The sequence below is a fragment of the Triturus cristatus genome, chromosome 2_2 (assembly GCF_964204655.1).
Source record: "Triturus cristatus chromosome 2_2, aTriCri1.1, whole genome shotgun sequence".
Classification (NCBI taxonomy): Eukaryota; Metazoa; Chordata; class Amphibia; order Caudata; family Salamandridae; genus Triturus; species Triturus cristatus.
Genome location: NC_140582.1, coordinates 1058267175 through 1058288745, shown reverse-complemented (window position 1 = coordinate 1058288745; position 21571 = coordinate 1058267175). Strand labels below are relative to the sequence as shown.

The window sequence follows — 21571 nt, the reverse complement described above, 5'->3', positions numbered from 1 at the left end:
GGTCATTGTGTATATGCATATATGATGTGCTGTTTTAGAGTTGTTTGTTGTGGTGCTTGCAGTACTAATATTGGTAACTTCGAGTGTTGTCAATTCTGCAACGTAATGTCTGCAGGTTTATCCCTTGCGTTAATAATGCTGCTGCCTTATCTCTAGTTCTCTTCATTTCTCTTAATTTAATATGTTGTTTATGTTGTACAGGATGATGGTGAATCTCTTATGTGTTTTATTTTGGTTTGTCAGAATTTGGTAAACCCCCACTTAATTATTCCGTTGTATGCACTTAATGTTTTTTGTTTTTGTACTGGCGGTGAGTGTGTATAGCGGTCTGGGGGATGTGGAAAGACTGACTTTAGATTTAAAACTGTTGTGCTCTTTGGAGTGTTAGTCGGGGCATCCTTGGTCGATTGTTCATGGTATCACTTGCCAGTGGTAATGTATTATCTGTGTTTGCTAATGCCTTTTGTTATTCTGTGATATCACTAGATGAGTGTTATGTTATGTTATGTTATGTTATTTATTCATTTCTATAGCGCACGGCTACTCAAAAAGAGTGTCCCGGCGCTTTAATGGAGAAAGAGATAATACTGCAACATAAAAAACATAACATAACATAACATAACATAACATAACAGCAGCCTGTGGGACATAACAATCTTCTGATGTATTTGAATGAATGAAGCGATATTTATATAGCGCAACTGATGCTTTAGAAGAAGCGTCCTAGTGCTTGCAAGAGACCAGTATCGACGGTGTTACAGCTCACTAAACAATGCTGTTTTCAGCTGTGCCTTAAACAAGCTTTCGGAAGAAATGAAATAGAGGGAGAGTTGGAGAGCGTTTCAAAGACCTGGCACCAGAACCGTGAAGGACCTACCCCCAGCTCTTGCTTTGTGATATGTGAGGATGCACAGGAAGTTGAGATTAGCGGAACGGAGGACCCTAGCAAGAGAGTAGTATTTGAAGCATGTCTTGGATGTATCTGGGAGCTCTTTGGTGGAAGAGCTCTGTGGGTGGTCACAAGCATTTTGAGCTTCATTGTGGCATTGATTGGAAGCCAATGCAGTTCCTTGAGCTCTTATCTGATAGATATTCAGAATATGTTTGGCAGCGACCTTTTGTACCTGCTGAAGTTGGGACAGTAGGTTCTGCCGGGCACCCAGATAGAGTATGTTGGCATAGTCCAGCCTGGAGGTGATAAGTGCATCTACAGTCCCCTTGCGGGTGTCATGTGGTAGGTATTTTAGCAACATCCTCCAGGATTTTAACAGATTGAAACAGATAGTAGCCATGGCCCTGATGTGGGGTTTGAAGGATAGGGGGGTGCCTATCATGACCCCCAGGTTCCTATCAACTGTGGAGGGGGTGGGGGCTGGGCCTAGTCAGGTGGCCAGGGGTGCAAGGCTTAAGGGGAGAGGAGGATCCAAACATCAGAATTTCAGTTTTATCTGAGTTGAGCTGTAGGCAGCTGTTATGCAACCTTTGAGCTATGGTCTTAAGACATCCCTGTAGTGTCATCAAGTTGATGGAAGGATAGCATAATTTGAGTATTGTCCGCGTAAGATACGATGTTGAAACTGCAACTTTGCACAACTAGACGTAAAGGGGCCAGGAAGATGTTAAAGTGTTTGCTGAGTGATGAACCCTGTAGTATGCTACAACTTATGCATGTAGATTGGGAGGTGGAGGGCGATAGGAAAACTGACTGTCCACTAAGGAGGAGCAGAGCCATTTCAGGGTGAGGCCCGTGGCCCTCGCTTCTTTCAACGTTTGTAAAAGGATTAAGTCTGACACTGTATCGAAAGTGGCAGACAGGTCTAGTAGGATGAACACCGCCTTGTGCCGAGGATACCTCTGATAAATTCAGACACTCCGAGGAGGGCTAGTTCTGTGCGTAAACCCGACTGGGAAGAATTTAGAATTATATTCTGTTCCACATGGCTGGTAATACGACGATCCACTGGAGTCCAAGCATCCTGCCAAGAAGATGGGAAATGGGCCTATAATTACTCTGGGTGCGTGGGCTGGCATTTGCATTAACAGGGGGATCACCAGTGCCTTTTTCCAGCTTAGAGGCACTATAACACTTTCTCGAGGCAGATTAAAGAGGGAATTTGTTTGCGGATTAAGGGCAAGGGTAGCTTTAGCGAGCATGAAGGAGGGGCAGGAGTTTAGGGGCAAGTCAGATTTAATTTGAGAAATTTGCTCTAAATCCGCTAGTGAGATTAGATCGAAAGATATGTGCTGCGCCACCATCTTGTTCGTGTTGTGGGGTTCGTTTGGGGATGGAGGGGATTGGGCTGTTTGCTGAATTTAGAGGAGATATTTTCCACTTTGGAGTAGAAGAACAGAGAGCGGTTTTCAGCTAGAGACTCAAAAGCGGGCACTCTTTGTTTGCAGGTCTCTTGCTGTAAAATGTTTTGACGATTTTAAAAATCCTTTTGGGGCGCTATCTGTCAGTGGTTTTGAGGGAGCTAGGACATCACAGCCTTGTACCAGGCCTTGGTTGAAAGAGTTAATTGTGTCCTCCATGCTTCTCGAGGTGTTTGCTTTAATCTATAAGAACATATGGGATAGGTTGAGCTCGCAGATATTACGGCAGGGACTAGGGATGTTTTTGGGCTTGGTGAAGCTTGTGCGGGCATAAGAAAATGAAATGGAGAAGGGCACCAGAAAGCCATGTGTCCAGATTAGTGGAAGGGGGAGGCTACTGTAAGGAGGGGATAGAGAAAAAAATCCCCCCCAAAAATCAGGGTGAGACCGCCACTATGCCCGGCCCTCTTTACAAGTTGGGGGAGGTTAAGATCACGAGGCCCCTTTAGATTGCTCTGTCGGTCTACAGTCAGTATCGCCCAGGTGTCCATTGAAATCTCTTGAGGACCAAAAAGTTGACATATTGGAAGTAGAAAGGGGTGAGTACAGTGATAAGTGCTTTGAGGGCTGTGGCAAGAGGTTTTAGGGGGCAGTAGCATAAGACTCCTGAGAGGGAAAAGTTGTGAGATATCTGGAGGTAAAAGACCAAACCCTCAATCATGTCAGTGCCCTCCAGCTTCATAAACCTGCAGCTGAAGATGGAGTTATGTACGATTGTGATCGTACCGTCTATTCCAGTAGCACGATCAATGTGGGTGATTGAGTAGCCTTCCGCTATTGCAAGGGCAATGTCTGTGTCTGAGTGAGTGTTGAGGCAGGTTTCCGTTGGGAATAGTGTCATTAAGCAGATCCCAAATGTGAGGATCTGATATTAATCAGACAGATACGGATGTCATCTAAGAAGAGTGTTTCCTGGAGCTGTGCATTGGGTGTGCCAATTAGACTTGGACATAAGGCAGTCGGTTAAGTGGCAAGCCTGCAGGTCACAACAGCAACGTGCCACAAGGTTCACTACAGAGGGCCATCCGTTTCCTTTCCATAGTGTAATTTCTGAGGTTGGACTGAGGAAAAAGGGCAGCATGGCTGGCGCTGGATGTGCTCCGGACGTGTACGGGCGCTGACTGGCTTGCCTTTGGCATGCCAGCAGCGCATCTGCTGGCTGAAAAGCTTCAAATAGGATGGGAGACCTCTAGGAGCCCCTCCCACTTCAGCTACTGAGCGCTAACCAATGCGCGAGAGAGTAAATGTAGCCGGAAGTGTGGAACTCACACTAACAATGAACTGATTTTGAAAAAAATGACTTGGTGCAACGGAGAAGGGCTTACTCAATTTAGCAGCAATCTTTATTTTATTTAAAAAGTAATCACGCACACTAACAGTTTTCACGATTAGCAACTCTAAAACTGATTTTGTCAATGATAAACAATTCACACACAGTTATTTTAGAAGAATACGGTAAAGGAACGATCCTACGAGCATGCCCAACAGTTCTTTCCGCACTCCATTCTATACTATATGAACTCATTTTTAACTGATGGCAAATCAATTTTCAGTTCCTATATTGTCTTGCATATGAGACGTCATTATCTTGTGATAACATGTTTTTGTTGTGTGCATGACAAAGCAGCTGCAACTCACTATTAGTGTTTAATACTGGACTTGCTTTTGGTGCCAATTCTTAATTTCCCCATCTTCTAGGCACTGGACTATATGCCATGGTGCCAAAATGATCATTGGATTTCTGTTACTTTTTAGAAGTTGTGCGAGCAGTATGTAACACGTGAACGCTCATCCATGCCAGTGACCCACCCAATGTATTTAAACATTTTTGCGCAATCTTGTGTATTTTAGCCTGGTCTGATGGCAAAGTGCGCTTTTCAGTCACTAGAGGCAGTCGGTATTCTTTGTGGGTGCCGCTTCAAAGCAACAAAGCAATGCGCTGCACATGCCTGAGGTGTCTGTTTGGGATGCTCGCTTCGTAAAGCATGCTCACAGGCGACAGATTCACACATCACTTTCCACCATATTCCTGGTCCCTTGTGAGATCATCTGAATCCAAAAACAAGGTGATGGATGGAATGCTTGAATTAATCTCAGCCACAGGGAATCGCTCGGGCCTCATCCCAATCAATCTTGTTTTGCCCACCATACCACCTCAGTTTGGACCCACCCATATTTAAATCAGTTTTGACCCTGCTCCTCATGGGAACAGTCCAGCCAGAACTGCGAGGCAGGTTTAACCTGAACCGGAACACAAGAAATCTTGACCGGTTTTGCCCTAGTTAGGGCCTTTCAGCCAGGTACAGCCTGGTTCCAGTGGCACAGTGACCTCCAGGACCCATGTCTAGGCTTACTGAGGGTACTTAAGGCATCAAACACAACAAGGTAATGGATGGAATGCATGAATTCATCTCAGCCACTGTGAGTCGCTTGGGCAGCATCCCAATCCATCCATTACCTTTTTGTATACTTTAGTGTGGCGCCCTAAGTAGGACGGGTATGCCCAGATGTGGGTCCCGTGCACACTGTTTCTGGAACCAAGCTGTACCTGGCTGATGTAACTAGGGCGAAACTGGTCCTTGGTTGCTTGTATTCTGTTTCAGGAATGTCTCATTGGACTACAAGTCAGAAACTTGCGATAATGTATAGCACAGTAGACCGCTTCCCTAATGAAGAAACTCACTCTCATGAGTCCATTTTCTACTTCCATCTACAGCTGGCAATTGCATCATCCTTGTCACACATGCACACTGGCACATGAAGGCTCTACAGTGGTCCCTTTGCAGTCAGTGGTTCTAGTATGAATATTTGTCAGATACCATAGACTCTCGGGACACCGCAGTGGCTCTAGCTGTGGCTATGATTGTGACTGATGCCTTCACTCTGGTGTAGGGTGCTCATCTAGAGGAACTGAAGTGGAGAGGTTTCTGTTATTTTTTTTTAAAGCATATTCTGCACATCAGTCTGCAATACCAAAAATGGGAGACCACAGTTCTGGAAGCAAGGAAACAAAAGATTTATTTAATACATAGGTTTGACAATCTCTAGAGATGGAAGAGTGTCCAAGACCCACTGTTTGCGTAGGTGTCAGGAGACTGTTCGATGTGTCATTGGCATGCCGCATCTTTTATAGAATGTGGACACTCCCCTCGTGTGCAGGGGGACGACAGAAAGTCCGTTGGTATGCAGGAATTCAGGTGTTTGAAGCAGAAATTCAGGTGTTGGAGGCAACGGAAAGTCCGGGGTATGCAGAAGTTCCAGAAGGCGCTGGACATATTCCTGTTTGGAGGCAGCTTTCATGCCTTGCGGTTAAGAAGGGTTTCGTGAGCTGACCAGGTGTCAGGCCGTTGGCAGAGACAGACCGATTAGGGACAGACCTGTTCTGCTGCCCATACAGGTTCCTGAGACCAATGCGTGGGTGCTGTAGAAACTGGCCCAGGGCACCGACACGGGGTCATGTAGAAGACGATTTTGTGCGAGGTCAAGAAAGGGTTTTGTGAGCAGGATTGAGTTTACACATGGCAACATTTAGAAGTTTAGTTATTACAGTCCCTCCTCTTGCCATGTGCAACATCATTAGTGAATGACAATTTTACAGAGGTATTCAAATGCCGCCTGATATAGTACTTTGCTGTTTTCAGCCTGATGTGTCATAGGGGTGGATCTGCAAATGGAAGCACACAGAGAACAGAGTGCTGGGCCACAATGAATGCACAGGCAGCAAAAGAAGACGGTACCCAAGGGTATCATGAGGAACACCATTATCTTCCATCCCCAAGTGATCAGAATGTTCCAAAAACCAGTTGTCCATGTCCAAGGGGTCCCATTGTCTGGGCGTATTTCAGTGGCAATCCGGTGTAGTTTAGAAATTGCTTCATAGACAGAGGGTGATGAATCAGGAATATACACACAGCAAGTGGCCCCGATGATGCGACAGGCTCCACCCCGATCTGCCAGGATGACCTCGAGCACCAGGCGATTCTGAAGGGAAACCATTCGTGTAGCATCTATCTCGGCTATGTGTTGGGTCAGTATTCCTGCAGTGATGTTGGCAGTAGCTTCCAGGACCCTGGTGAGTCGTCTGGTGTTGAGACTGTTGGACATGGGACCCCAAAACGGTAGAAGGCCCTTCAGGGCATCGCTGAATTGCTGGTTGCTGGTGTCGGTCTGGTCTATATCTGCTACTCGTCTCCTCTGTCTGTGGTACAAGTTGTTTCTGTTAAATGTAGGGGGCAGCAGGAATGCAATATAGCATGTGCCACTCCAATCAGAAGGCGGCCAGGTGTAAGCTTTGTTTCCACATACAAAGTGCAGTCCTGACGGAAGGCTGAGGTATGGGGTGAAGTTATTGTAAGTTATGGTAGTAATGCATAGACTGGTTCCTATAGGTATTTTTCCTTGACCTTGCAGGCACAGTATACCAGGACGTGGTGTAATTGAAATGGCGACTTCTTTCTCTTGGGTAGGAAAGAAAGTGTAACTCCAGGTGTCCTGCATAGGGGTGAAGTTAGTAGCACGCATTTGTGGCGGGTCAGAGGCACTACAGATAGTATTATTTTTTTCATGGAGAGTCCAAAGAAAGGGTTGGAATGTGGTATGGTTGCCTTTGTCAGAACGTGATGGAAAAACATTTGTCATGTTGTACATCAGAGCACAAGCGTAGGCTGGAATGGCGGGAAACACTAATAATGAGATGGTGTGCTGAACTGCGTGAGGTAGGAGTCCACAAACATAAGTCTGTTGCATTGGAAACCTGATTGAACTGGTGCAACATTTGAATGAAAGTATTATTATGAATCTCCAGGTGTCTGTCGAGGTGCGTGTCTGGCCAAGGTACGTGAGAATGTTCAGGTGGCGTTGGTGGAACTGTTGCTTGAGGTAATACAGTATGTTTGGCGGGGGCTATTTCTTCAAGGATCCAAAATGATATACCAGCAATTATTGCAAGTATGGTCAGAATGAACAGTATTATGGTACGGGTACCACAAACTCTCATTCTAGCTTTCGTCAGCGTTGGGGTAGTATCACGGGTGCATGTGACCTCTGGATTCATACCGTTCCCGTGTCGTTGATGGTTTTCTTCATCGGGGGGCACATTGGCAGACCTGGATGATGGCCCTTGTTTGTAATCATTGTTCAAGGGGATGCTTAGTCTTTGATACTCATGAATAGGACGGATCGCGACCTATCCGGGTTTTGGGGAGATTGGTCCCACATTATCGTGACCTCCAGCCATAACAGCTCTACAAGTATCCTGAGAGTACTGCAATGTCCCTAATAGCAGCCGATAGTTGTTGGTTGCTTCACTGGCCAATATCTGCCCCGGTAAACCACTATTTGGGGTACCTAGGACCCTCGGCCAGATTTTACTACCGCCCTGCAGCAACGGACAATGGAGTACTAACGGCCCTTGGAACTGGGCTTGTTCTTCAGCTTAGCCTTGGATCGGAGGTAGTATCCGTCTGTTCCCTCGTCACAGAGTTCCAACTCAGTGTCTGACTCAAGGTGTGGCGATGCAGGTTTTTCGTGGCCTAGGGCTTCCTTTTGGGCTTGTAGCTGTTCTTTGGTGACAGGGTCCACTTTCCTGCAGTGGGAAGCATGGACCCACGATTTTCTCCCTTCCACTCTGACAGCTGTCCTTGTGGCCAGGAGCACCTGCAGAGGGCCCTTCCAGCGTGGTTGCAGGGATTGGGTGCGGGTGAAGTTTTTCACCAGGACAATTTCGCCAGGGAGGATGTGATGGCCTGGACCCTGGGATCTGTCCTCAGTAGTGGCCCGCACCTGTTCATGGATTAAAGACATGGTTTCAGTGAGTTCATACAAATAGTCAGTCAAAACTTCCTGCGGTAGGTGAGAAATGGACTTTGGAGAGGGTGCATTCCAAATGTTCATGGGTCGGCCAAAGACTACCTCGTATGGGGTGAGGTGGGATTTAGAATGTGGGACTGATCTAATAGATAGTACTGCCAATGGAAGAGCATTGACCCAATTCAATAGCTAGTTTTTCTTTAAGGATCCCATTGTACCTCTCCACCAGCCCTGCTGCCTCGGGGTGAAAAGCTGCATGAAACTTTTGCTTCACCCCAAGCACTCCCAAGATGTTCTTAACTGTGTGTCCAATAAAATGGGACCCTCTGTCACTTTGCATTAATCTACAAAGGCCATATCTAGGGAAAAATTCTTTCAATAACACCTTAGCTGTAGTGATTGCTGTGTTATCCTTTGTGGGGTATGCCTCCACCCATTTGCTAAAGGCACAGACTACCACTGATGCATATTTGTAGCTATTGACTCTGTTTAACTGTATATAGTCCATCTGAAGGACTTCAAACGGTGCAGTAGGCAGAGCGAACCCTGCCATTGGAACTTTAGTTCCCTGACCTATGTTGTGTCGGAGACATGTGAGGCACTGCTTGACAAACCGCTCTGCTGACGGGCGGAGCCGGTGGTAGTCCCATACTTCCTTGAGCATGGTACACATGGCCTGGGAACCAATATGTGCGGGTAAGTGAGTCATAGTGAGTAATGGAATTACGTAAGCCTGTGGTAATTTCCATTTGAGCATATCTTGGGACCTCCAGCACCCCTCTTCATCCATCTTTCCATCTGTTTCCCATTGGGCCTTTTCTTCAGGAGTGGCTGAACGCTGTATGTCAATTATCTGCTGTCTAGCGTCATGCCATTTTTCAGTGTGTGACTTAAGGACGTATACTCGAGCTGGTACTTCCCCCAATGCTGTTTGTCTCGCTATCTTATCTGCTAAGGCATTTCCTTGCCCTACTTTATCTGTCACCCTTTTGTGAGCTGCACATTTGATTACTGCCAATTTGGTTGGTAAAGTGATCGCTTCCAAAAGGGCATTGATAAGGTCGCCATGCTGAATAGGGGTACCATGGGAAGTAAGAAAACCTCGTTCTTTCCATAGCAGTGCAAAATTATGTACCACGCCAAAACCATATTGGCTGTCGGTATATATATTTACTATCATATTGGTACTAAGGATGCATGCTCGTGTAAGGGCTGTTATTTCCGCTGCCTGGGCTGATTTCTGAAGAATTCTAGCTGTTTCTATTACTGTAAGGGCTGTAGTGACTGCATAGGCAGCGGAAGTAGTACCGTCCGGTATTTTTAGACAAGACCCATCCACCCATAAGTAGCCTTCTGCCTCTGGGAAAGCTGTATCTTTCAGATCCACCCGACTTTTTGTTTCAGCTTCAGTATGGAATACGCAGTCATGGTGGGGTGGCTGTGTGAGTGGATGAGTAGTTGGTAGGGGTAAGAGTGTGGCTGGGTTAAGGGTGGTACAACGTTGTATTGTGATATGGGGGTTAAGAAGGGTGAGTTAATATCCATGTAATCGGGCACTGGTGAGATGCTGTGTCTTTGTTTTGTTGAGCAATATGTCCACCGAGTGGGGGACAAGAACCGTCAAGGGGGATCCCAAAACAATGCCCTCCGTCTGTCGCACCGCCACTGCCGTGGCCGCTACAGCGCGTAGACAGGTGGGCAAAGCAGAAGCAACAGGATCTAAGACTGCAGAAAAGTAAGCACACGGTCACTTGTGGGTACCATGTGTCTGACAGAGGAGTGAAAGGCTGCATCCAGATCGTTCGTGTGCAAAAAGAAAAAATTGTTTTTGATAGTCAGAAGTACCTAGCACAGGAGCAGAGCACAGGGCCTGGCGTAGTGTCATGAATGCTTCTGTGTGTTGGGTGGTTCAGGGGACGGGGTCAGATACATCTCTGGTGACTAGAGAAAGAAGTGGTTTAATGATGAGGGAGAAATTAGGGACCCATTGTCTACAAAAGGAGGTCAGTCCTATGAGTGCTCAGACATCTCGTTGGGTGACAGGAGTTGGAAAATTTAGAATAGTTTGAATCCTATCTGGTGTAAGAGTGCGTCCCTCCTCCGACAATAAGTGGCCCAAATAGGTCACTTGTTGTTTACAATACTGTAGTTTGTCTTTAGAAACCTTGTGTCCCTTAGTAGCAAGAAACTGGAGGGTGAGCATGGATGCTTTGCGGGCAAGTTGTGTTGTGTCTGCTGCTAAAAGAATGTCATCTATGTATTGAATTAACGCCACTCCCTGCGGAAGCTGAATCTGATCCAGTTGTGTTTTTAAAGCCTGGCCATAGATGCTGGGACTTTAAGTGTAGCCTTGAGGAGCTCTACAAAATCTATATGAGACATTTAATAATGTAAATCCAAATAGAAAACGGGATTCTTGTGTATAGGAATAGAGAAGAATGCGTTTTTAAGGTCTATAACTGTGAATACTCTAGCTGTTGGTGGGATCATGGTGAGAATGGTGGTAATGTCAGAAACTACAGGGAATTGAGGCTGCACTATTTTGTTAATAGCTCGCAAATCAATCACAAATCTATATATCTTTTGTCCTGTAGAGGAACGTTTAAGAACTGGGAGAATAGGACTGTTACAGACATTTCCTGGTACCTGTTCCACTACACCAGCGAGTATGAGGTCCTGAACAATGGTTTGGAGGGCGACCTCTCCCTCTTTAGATATTTTATACTGTGGAATCCTTGGTAGAGTTACTCCTGGTTTAACTGTGATATGTACTGGAGGCATTTGGATGGACCCAACGTCCGTGTCGGAGGTTGCCCATAGACAGGGGGAAATAGTCGCCAAATCATCTTGCATGTGTGATAACTGTAAAAGCTGGGTAGAAGCAGAAGGTGCAATGTTATCATACAGTATTAGCCGAACGTTGTTCGGTGATCACCGAATGGTAGCTCTATAGTGTTTCAACAGATCCAAGCCTAGCAGGTTCTCTGGGCATTGAGCAGACAGTAAAAAGGTAGCTGAAGTTTGTTCACCCTGCATTGAGAATGGTGTTGGGTAGGACAATGAATTGACAGAGGGCTGACCATCGAATCCAGTCGATGTAATGAGTTTGCCGGATGGAGGAGCCCTCGGGATCAGTGGTGTGGTTAGAGTGCTATGGGATGCTCCTGTGTCTATTAGAAAAGGTCCCGCTGACCCTGCAACTGACGCTGTAATGTATGGTCCCTGTTGATCTACAGGTACTTCCACTGGTTCCTTACCCCATCCTGGACTGTCCTATGCTGCCCAATACAGGGATGACATTTCAATATTATCCTCAGTATAGTCCTGGACAGTAGCTTGAAGTTCCTGCTGTCTTGAGGCCTTATTGAATCTATTCTCCCTGTAATGTGGTGTAGTTTGTGTCTGGGTATTATGTGTTCTGGGTTGAGTATTCCCTGAAGCGATGTTGGCTGCTAGAATCCTACAATCACCTTTCCAGTGCACTGGTCTTTTACAATAAGCGCAGATGTCAGTAGGTTGAGGGCCTAGTCTGGGTAGTTGACGTGGGGTTCCTGAGGTATGTTGTTTAGGTTGGGGGTATGAGACCGTTGGTCTGGACATGTTGCTGTTGGTGCGACGCGTATCTAATTGACTAAGTAATACTTGTTCTTTTAATTTCTTCTTTTTGTTCTCTTTCTCATCTTCCGCTGTCTTATTCTGTGTCTCGTAGTATTGACATAGTCAGAATAGTGGCCGGAGTGGCCGCTGGCCAACTACTTTCACTAGATGTTAGTCTGTTCCCCACTGAAGGTAACAGACCCTTTACAAAAGTTTGAAGTAAGAGATGTCTGCCAGTTTCAGTGGTCACATCCTGACCACTGAAGTCAGCGTATGCTTTTCCCAGCCTTGTGAAATAGTCAGAGACTGACTCATCCTGGTTCTGTTTACAGGCAGCAAGTAATGTCCAGTCTATTTTCCTCTCAGGTGCCATTGTTTTCAATTTTGTCAACAATCTTTGGGGCAATTTTAAAATATTATCGTGTGGCTTTTCGCCTGGTTTCCTATTCATATCTTTGAGTGCCAACTCTTCCCATGTATCCCCAAGGGCTACCTGATCATCTGTAAACCGTAGGGGTTTCCACAGTTCGGCTGGAAGTATAAGTCTTTAAACTGTATTATGTCTGTTAAAGTTAGTGTATATGAATTTAGAATCTGTTGGACGCTTTCATAGAATCCTGTGGGATTCTTTCGGATATCAGGGATGTCCTTCCGCAGCTGCAACATTTCTACTTTGGTCCTGGGGGTGTATACAAAATTGAACAACCATCTAGAACACGCATTGGGATCATTAGGGTTAGTAACCAAAAGGTGGGACAAAAACGGATGCTGCTTCTTTAACAGGCATTTGTTGTATCTTTTCAATAGGTTCTACCTCGTTGGAATGGCTTTCTCTATGTAAAGCGGTTTTAATCATTGTCAATAAAGTATCTCTTTCATCTTTTGTTGACCCACCACTTTCTACCGCACGATAGAGTTTGCGAAACGCCGTAGGTGTATCTATATCTGAATCATCCTGTTTAGCCATTAGGTGATAAGCCATCCTCTCTAGTAGGTAGCTTTTCCCTACCACTTGGATCTGTTCATCAGTTGCACTGTGTATGTCTGTTGGGGGTGGCACCTTTGTATATCAGCTGCTGGGCTCTGTGATTTATTCTTTTCCTGTCGTGGCTTCTTAATCGTGGGGGATGGTTTTGTCTATATTCACTAGTATCGGAATCATGACCTAGTACCAGAGATTCTGACTCAGAGTCTGAATCTTTAGCAGACGGGGGTCGCTTCTTTTGTTTTTTTACTTTTAATTTTACCACTGGTTCAGCAACAGTGAGAGGCACGGGATCTGGTTCGCTAACCAGAGGAATCGGGGCAGTTGGTTCAAATGGCTGAACAGGTTGATTTTGTGCGTTTGGGAGTACATTAGAAATGACGGGTGGAGGCTGTAGCGGTTGCATTAACGATTGTGGTTGATAAGCGGGGGTCTAGAATACAATAGTGCATCCTCTTCGTCTTGTTTAGTGGGTAGTATCGGATATTGACCTGTTATATTTAACCTATATTCTCGGTCATGTCTCTCTTTATTACACTCTATTTCCTTCCTCCTAAGGGCTGCTATGTCTGATTGGGGTGTTCTCTTTTTCTGGTTATTCTCTTTAGCCTGGGCTTTCCTAATTCTCTCGTATTTCTTTCCTCTAAAGCCCAAAAGAATCAAACATACTTGCTCTAACCTTCCGCCGGTGAAGTTGTTTTTCTAGGTACGTTATTTGCGGAATTTCAAATGACCCAAACTCTGGCCATTGTAAATCTACATTTGATTTTGTGTATTTCCGCCACCATTTTGTGTAAATAATGCCGGAATTACCATACTTTATGTACATTTCCTTATTAGTGGTTCCTTCCGGAGGAGCCGGCTGACTGTCTTTGAGAGTATCTTGGCCACAGCAACATAATTTCCTTAATCTGTTAAGAGACAGGCATGTCTAGGATATAGGTATCGACAAGGATATTATTTTATGACTGCAGTTTGTTCAAAATTGAGAACACATTACCTGTCCTTCGGTGTTTGCAAAGACCGAATAATTAATCCGAAATCAGAATAGGGCATGCTCAATATGACTTTTAGAACAGAAAAAACATGTCGCTCAAGGCGACCCTACCAGAATACTGATGTGTCCTGCTCCCAGCGGGTTCTTCTCTTTTTCCAAAACAAATCAGGGGGACCAAAAAAGGATCCCAGTCAGGACCGGGGCTACTGTTGTAGAGGACACCGTTGAGGGAAGGAGATACTGGCGACGTCGGCTACGGGGACTTGAATCTGCTTTTCCGTAGGTGCACTCCTTAGTTACCGATATTCCCCTCCTCTCCGGGTCCTCAAGCCTAGACCACCGGATCTCTGATGGGTCCCACGTTGATGCGCCAATTTGCAATACCAAAAATGGGAGACCACAGTTCTGGAAGCAAGGAAACAAAAGATTTATTTAATACATAGGTTTGACAATCTCTAGAGATGGAAGAGTGTCCGAGACCCACTGTTTGCGTAGGTGTCAGGAGACTGTTCGATGTGTCATTGGCATGCCGCATCTTTTATAGAATGTGGACACTCCCCTCGTGTGCAGGGGGACGACAAAGTCCGTTGGTATGCAGGAATTCAGGTGTTTCAAGCAGAAATTCAGGTGTTGGAGGCAACGGAAAGTCCGGGGTATGCAGAAGTTCAGGAGGGCGCTGGACATATTCCTGTTTGGAGGCAGCTTTCATGCCTTGCGGGTAAGAAGGGTTTCGTGTGCTGACCAGGTGTCAGGCCGTTGGCCGAGACAGACCGGTTAGGGACAGACCTGTTCTGCTGCCCACACAGGTTCCTGAGACCAATGCGTGGGTGCAGTAGAAACTGGCCCAGGGCACCGACACGGGGTCATGTAGAAGACGATTTTGTGCGAGTTCAAGAAAGGGTTTTGTGAGCAGGATGGAGTTTACACATGGCAACATTTAGAAGTTTAGTTATTACAAGTCTACTAGAGTTAGACGAGTCGCTTTCCTATCCTCCCTGCAGTCATGTGTCCATACCTTGACAGAAAAAATGACCCCAGTGTGGTACATCCTCAAACTTTGAAGAATATGGTCCCACCTTCTGTGTCAGAAAGGTCTATGTCTGTGGTCTCACCCGGACCACATTAGATGGTAGCGAATCATGTGGCAAGCTCTCTGAATACTAGAGATGACCATCTCAGTCCGCGCCACTGTGCCCTACACAAGTGGTGTCTCCACCCAAAGTTGGTCAAGGACTTCTTTACTCGGTGGGGCACCCCCAGTTAGCCGTTTGTCACTCTGAGGAACATGCATTTCCAGAAATTTCTGTGTCCTCCAGTATCCATTGCAGGGAGACATGGAAGAATCGTTTCCGTCTCAGAGGATGCATTTCACATCCACTGCAGGCCAATCAATGCCACCTACCCACTTGTTACTTTTTTACAGTCCGATTTTGTACTGTACCTATATTCAAGGAGGAAATTACGGAAACAAGAAAGGAAATGTAGAGGCAGTGCCTATATGAAAGGAAATTAGATGCCGATACACTAGTTTCATAATTTCTTCTGTATCCAATATACCTGAAAAGTCAATGTGTCAGACAATTTAAACCCTTCTTTGGTTTATTAGCTGAAAATAAATGCTCCTTTAATTGACATGCGTTCTAAAGACCATTGCATTCTTACGACTACACTATCAACGTGGGATCACTCACATATCTTCTATGGACTGTGGCTTATTTTTGATTAATAACTTTTTCTACGGAATTGTGAGCATTTTCCAAAAGTGCTTACAGTAAGACATCCCACACTGCTGCAAACACTGCTCGCATGAAGTCCACAATACTTTGTGGAATTATCTTTCAGTCTCTCAGCAAGAAAAACAAGCATTTGCAATGCAATAGATCTCGCATTTGCAAAAGTTTGAGCCATTGGCATTGTAAATGACAAACCCTTCATCCATGTGTTGGTTTTGAAAATAGATAAATAAATGGCATTGTCATTTACAATGCCAATAGTTTAAACTCTGACATTGTAAATGACAATGCCTTTTAACCATGTTTTAAAAAAAGAAACATAAATAAAACGCATTGGCATGTACAATACCAATACCGACAGCTCAAACTTGTATAAATGCCAAAAATACTCGATCTCTGATCAGCAATCAATGTTTCTGCTTTTCAAACTTAAAAACATATGTTGTATTAGAAACACCTTAAACAAATGTAATGCAAAAATTTCCCTTTTGAAAATGTCGTCCATACATAAATAGTATTTTATAGAATAAGCAATTAATGCACACATATATGCACGGTCTGTGAAGCACTAGATATAAAGGGGCTTCCAGTGCAGAGAAAAACACAGTCCTGTTTCCCATTTCGCAACCTCGAACAACCACCAACAACAGACATAGTAGAATTATTTTGTGATGTCTGCTGCGGCTTTGAACTGCTCAGTGAAATCTCACTGGATAAGTCACTAAACCTACAAAGTGCTCCTTTAAATGTCCAGTAACTTATATGCGTGGATACAGCTGAAATACACTGTCCCGTCCTACACAACCACTGCCCCTCAAGCTGTGGCAAGTAGAATTTGTGCATTTTTATATAGCACCAAATTTAAATGGGCACGCATAAAAGATTGAGTGACACTATCTTACGAGCAAAATCAAGCACAATAGACAAGGGTAACATATATAAATAATAGAAATTATACCTATTTGAGCAACAAGAAACTCTAAGATATGTTAACTGCTGTAAACAAGCACTAGGAATGCAAGGGCACTAAACTTGGCTGCTGCCTGCAACCAGAAACGCCCCTGGACACAGAGTTTCACGTTCCCGCTTCCATTCATGAACTCCTTGCCTCGGAGGATTTAAGTGATTCCCTCTGACAAATGCAACCAAATAAATGCTCTGTTAAAAACCAAATCTGTTTAGGGGCGGGAAGGGCCAAAGGCGTGGAATCTATGCAAGTGGTGGTGGAAGCATCGGCTAAAAAAGCAAAAAGAATTGCGAACTGATTATTAAGAAATGTCCCGGGAGGACGCCCTGTTATTAGTCCACATTATAATAACTGCATCATAATCGTCAATTTTTGTCCGATCTACAGAATCACAGGAATTGTGCGGCTGAGGAGGACTAAATTATGAGGCAGGGTAGACTAAATTATGCGACGATAAAAGCCTGTTTATGCAGCGTAATGCGGCATCTTTTGTGATAAAACTGCTTCATTGTTTTGTACTTTTTACACTGTCTATGGAAAGTGTTCACCCCAATATGCGGAAAATGGCAGAATTCCTTAATTCCAGAGTCCCTACCGAACTCGCACTACTGGGGGAGCTGAGCTTGATTTTAGAGTGTTTTGGCAAGGCCTCTCCTTGATTCTTATGCTAGGAAGATAGTGATTTTAGGGTGTTTTGACTGGACCTCTTTCGTGGACCTGCATGAGAAATTTTTGCTATTCTAGGGCCCTCTGGTAGGCCACAGGGTGGTGAGTGGGCCTATGCTAGCCGTAGGAAGGGTTGCTTGGGTCTATAGTTTCTGTTCGGGCCCAGTGTGACAGTAGAGTGTATGAGTCCTGTGCCCATTGGGGAAGGGGTGAGGAGTATGGGGATGTGCCCCCCCTCCTCCGGCTCCGTACCTTTATAGTGCACCCGCAGGTTGTTCTGAGAGAGGCCGATGTAGCTGAACTTGTCCTTGGGGCTCCAGGCTCGGGGCAGCGGCGTCTCCTGCTCATCCACGGCCGGGTAGAGGCGTCGGAGCCAGCGCTGCAGCTCCTTCTCCTGCTGGTTCAGGGCCAAGTCTCCGTGCGGGCAGCTGGGGCCCGGGGGCTGTCGGGGCGGGGGACTCTGGGCCCACGGCCGGGGGAGGCGGGAGAGGCGGGGGGTGCAGCGGGGCGGCCGAGCTCGGGGACGAGAGCAGCAAAGAGGAAGAGGACGGCGAGGAGACTGTGCCCGCGGAGGGGGCTGAGGCCCAGACATGCTGCGCTGGGCCCGGGTTGTGGTTTCACGAGAGAGCCGAGGCTGCGTGAGGAGAGCAGGGCCCTCGCTGGCTGTTGTGCCGAGAGGAGGCGGACGCTGATCCCGGCTCAAGCGACGCGAGTGTACTGCACTGCGGCCTCTACTGCCTCTGCCGGCCTCACACAGTGCAGACCCGCCAGCGGCGCAGGCGGCGCAGGTAGCAGCATCTCCAGCACAGGCACAAACTACTGCCTCTGGCAGAGTGACTCCAGCGCGCAGGCTGCTCCGCTACTTCCTGTACCGCAGCTGTGTCTGTTAGCTATCACAACATACAATGAGTGATGTAAGCTGCCCTGTGACAGGCAGCTGAGAAAGGCGAACACGGGGCTGCTCCCTGGGCCCGGCTCTTGTTTTCCTCCTCTGAGTCTCTCTAGTTCTCCTCCTCCTGGCTGGATCCGGTGGTGTTGTTGTTGTTGTTGTTCAGTCTCCCTCCCCACACTGCCTATGCTCTGTTTTATGCCCCCCCCCTTCACATCATTTCCTCATGATTCACCATCCCCCAACTGGGCTCCACTGAAACGCATTTGTATGCTTTCCACCAAGCTAGTTTTTCATCTCCTACTTTACTTTCTTTGTATGTTTTTTTCATGCCATTACAGTACCTCCCCTTTCTAACAAGCGCACGGCATGACGTATTCGCTGGGCTTTTTCTGCCGTTCCACTTGGACAGCCTCATCTGCGAAAAGGTTTCTTGTCTTTATGGTGCCATGTGTTTGGCCCCATAAAGAGAAGAAACCGTTTGCGACGAACGCAAAGCAGGCCAGGCCGTCCAAATGGGACGGCTCAGAAAGCCAAGCAAATACGTCACCAACTCCTCTTTTCCAATGGCTGGCCACCATTTAGCAAAAACGGTGACGCGAGCCAATGGAAAAGAGGGGCGGGGCTTAATGCCCCTTACTGAAAATACCCACATCTCATTAAATCTCGCCAGCGAGACTGCGCATGCGCTCAGCCTACGCTAGACAAGACCTAAAAATGGAATGTGAAACTATTCTTGACGCTGGCGCCATTCGCCCCCACCCCTTATCATGTACTACATGACTGAGATTATCAGTCCCCTCATAACACTCACTGCACGATGTGGGCGAGGCATGCTTGATACAGATGACGTTGGTGATGTCTGATTTCCACAATGGTCACTATTAACTGTTCAACAGCACCAGCACAGTTCAGCCCCTGCTGTTAATAGGAAAGTGGATGCTATCAAGCCGAGGTTAACAGTATATATAGCAAGCCCGACCAAGGCGAGCTGCTGCATTTGTCTGTTATAATTTTAGGCACTGATCCTCGGTGTCATCGCCTTGAAAGGTGTGAGTCCGGAGTTCTCAGTATGGCCCCCAGCAGGGTCACAGACAAATACAGTACCAGTTAACACACTGCTCAGCTTTTAATTTCCTTATAGATCTGAACTACTACCCTGCAGCCTTTTCTGCCTGTTGCTGTTCTTTGCTGACATGCTTGAGACTTGCACAACAAGGACTATGCAGCCTGATCAGGTAAAGGTGCAGTTTCCCTGCGGACATGGATTGGCGTCATCACCCTTTAGTCTGAATTATGTTCTCATCATGTGAGCCCGAGATTATGTAATCATTCACCACTGAGGCTCGGCCTAAAACAGGCTGGCAGTGCGGGCCAGTGTTGGGCAATCAGTATAGGGTAGGGTAGGGCAGAGCCAACAAGAAGATCTTGGCTGCAGTTAGGCAGATGCATTTGACACCCACCACACTAAACATGAATTGCCAAACTGATCATGTGTATGTATTGTGCATGTCTTGCATTGTCTGCACCAGTTGAGGCAGTGTGTGCTGGGGAGATTGTGGGGTTAGAGGGATAAAAGTACAGTACTAAGGAGAAATCTTAGCGTTTCCACCCCTAGCTCTTCTGTCATCTGACATGCCTAATCACCTACTTTAGTGAGAAGATACAGTTGGGCCACCAACAAAAAAGACCATGTGTTTTTTGTGAGAAAAACTGTCAAGTTTATTCATATTCTGTTATGCAGTACACCGGTACAGTTAACTTATGGGTGACCAAACATACGTGCGGTACTGTTGAGGACTAACTACTGAGCCCCATCCTGAAACAATCTCCTTCCACTAGGCATCACATTGCCGTTTCATTATCGATCGGTGCTGTATATTTCACTTTAGGGCTGCTGCAGAATAATTTTCCAATGGTTGCTGCAGCCTTGCTACCATGGAGCAAGTTAAGACCAACCCCCAACTGTCAGGATAGCAACTGCCCCATACGGGATGGAGTCGTCGTCGCTGCTGCGTTCTTCTCAAGACACTCTGTGGCCTGAGGTCTCGTATTTAGCTGCTCCATCCCCACCTGATGGGGGTATTAATGGCTTTTTGCATCAGGATCACTCTGTAACTTCGCTTGCGTTGCTGTACAGTGATTGGCTGCTCTTCTTGTCTCTCCTGTTCTTGCAGGGTGGGTGGCAAATTTCTCTGCTGCTGACCACCGAAAGAGGAATATGCAGGCGGCGATCCCACGAAAATCTCCACGCTCCCCACCTTCAAACCCCCTCAGGCCAAAAGTGACTTCATACACCTGGGGTCAATGGGGAGGTGTACTCTTGCGCTGGCTGTGGCTCCCTTATTAAACCAGGTGGCTGGTGGCTACTGACAAAATACTAGCCCTGGGCAGTGAAGAAACTCTTATGGGCTGTCCCTTTTAGTGTCCCACTGTGGGTGACTTGGCCATCCACTGAATCGGAGCATCTGATGAGGGACTGATTTAGAGGCTGAGGGCTACTTTGTAAAATGTACCCATCAGTGATACGCCTTGGGATGATGCCAAAACTTGGGAGACATTTCAGGGAGCCAGTGACAGAAGGGAATGCACATAAATAAGCTAGTGGTGGAAGAGGGCTGGCCCAAAGCCTCTTTCTGTGCATTGTATGATGTGTGCTGACGAGATCTTTAAAGCAGTCCGACCTAAATGCTCGTGAAAGGAGTGAAGTAAAATGCTTAATTTGCCTTTTAATTGTGGTAAAAAAATACCCACATATTTTCCTAGTATGTGTTCCGAGAGTGTCTGATTTATTTATAATAACTTAATGTGACAATGACTTTAAATGACCCTACCCTCTCCCTTGACAAGCATTTTCTATTTGTTTTAAATAAGGCAGTTTGAGTTTGTGATTTCAAGCAAGTACTGCTCATGATTGCTTTTGTGCTGAGCCATGCTTCTTACATTCCTTAATGCAATGGACGAACCGTTTCCATTTACTCCTTTACCTCTGTATTATGGTAGACGTGAATGGTTCATCCACCTCATTTAGGCAGAACATCCTTTTGGTGCAAGAAGGATCTTTTTTTAAAACAAAGAACGGAAATGTCAACTCTGGACATCATGGAAGAGTTTCCTCTCTTGTCCAGAGTTACATTTTTTTGTGTGACTGTCAGCATGCACAACACAGACATCCAGGGAAGAGTTTTCCCACGTGTCCAAAGTCTTCAGTTTTATTATGTTTTTAAATGACAAGGCTGCACAGCGAAGAAAACCCACTTATACCCACCACTTTACAAAAAAATAAAATGGATTGGGGGCTGGCCCGCATTGGGCCATTCCCGCTTGCCCTAAATACCCCAACAGACTTCGGAAAACCATGCACTATCTATTTGAATATCCGTTGCTGAATTCAGAATTTTGTCTAGTTTACAAAATGTATGTAATGTAAAAATGGCATGTAGGTAAAAAGCATAGATAGAAAAATTGACTACCACATACAAACTGAATATTTTTGCAACTCTGCGTGTTCTTGAAAGATGGTGTCCCTAGCACAGCAAATGTTTTGTTATGCATC

The 21571-nt window shown here is 46.0% G+C and overlaps 1 protein-coding gene across 1 annotated transcript in view; it reads left to right on the top strand.

The window, feature by feature from the left end:
* The window catches only part of NSD2 (nuclear receptor binding SET domain protein 2), an 881013-nt gene that overhangs the window by 186433 nt on the left and 673009 nt on the right, over positions 1 to 21571 (top strand). The gene's annotated exons all lie outside the window — the stretch shown is intronic.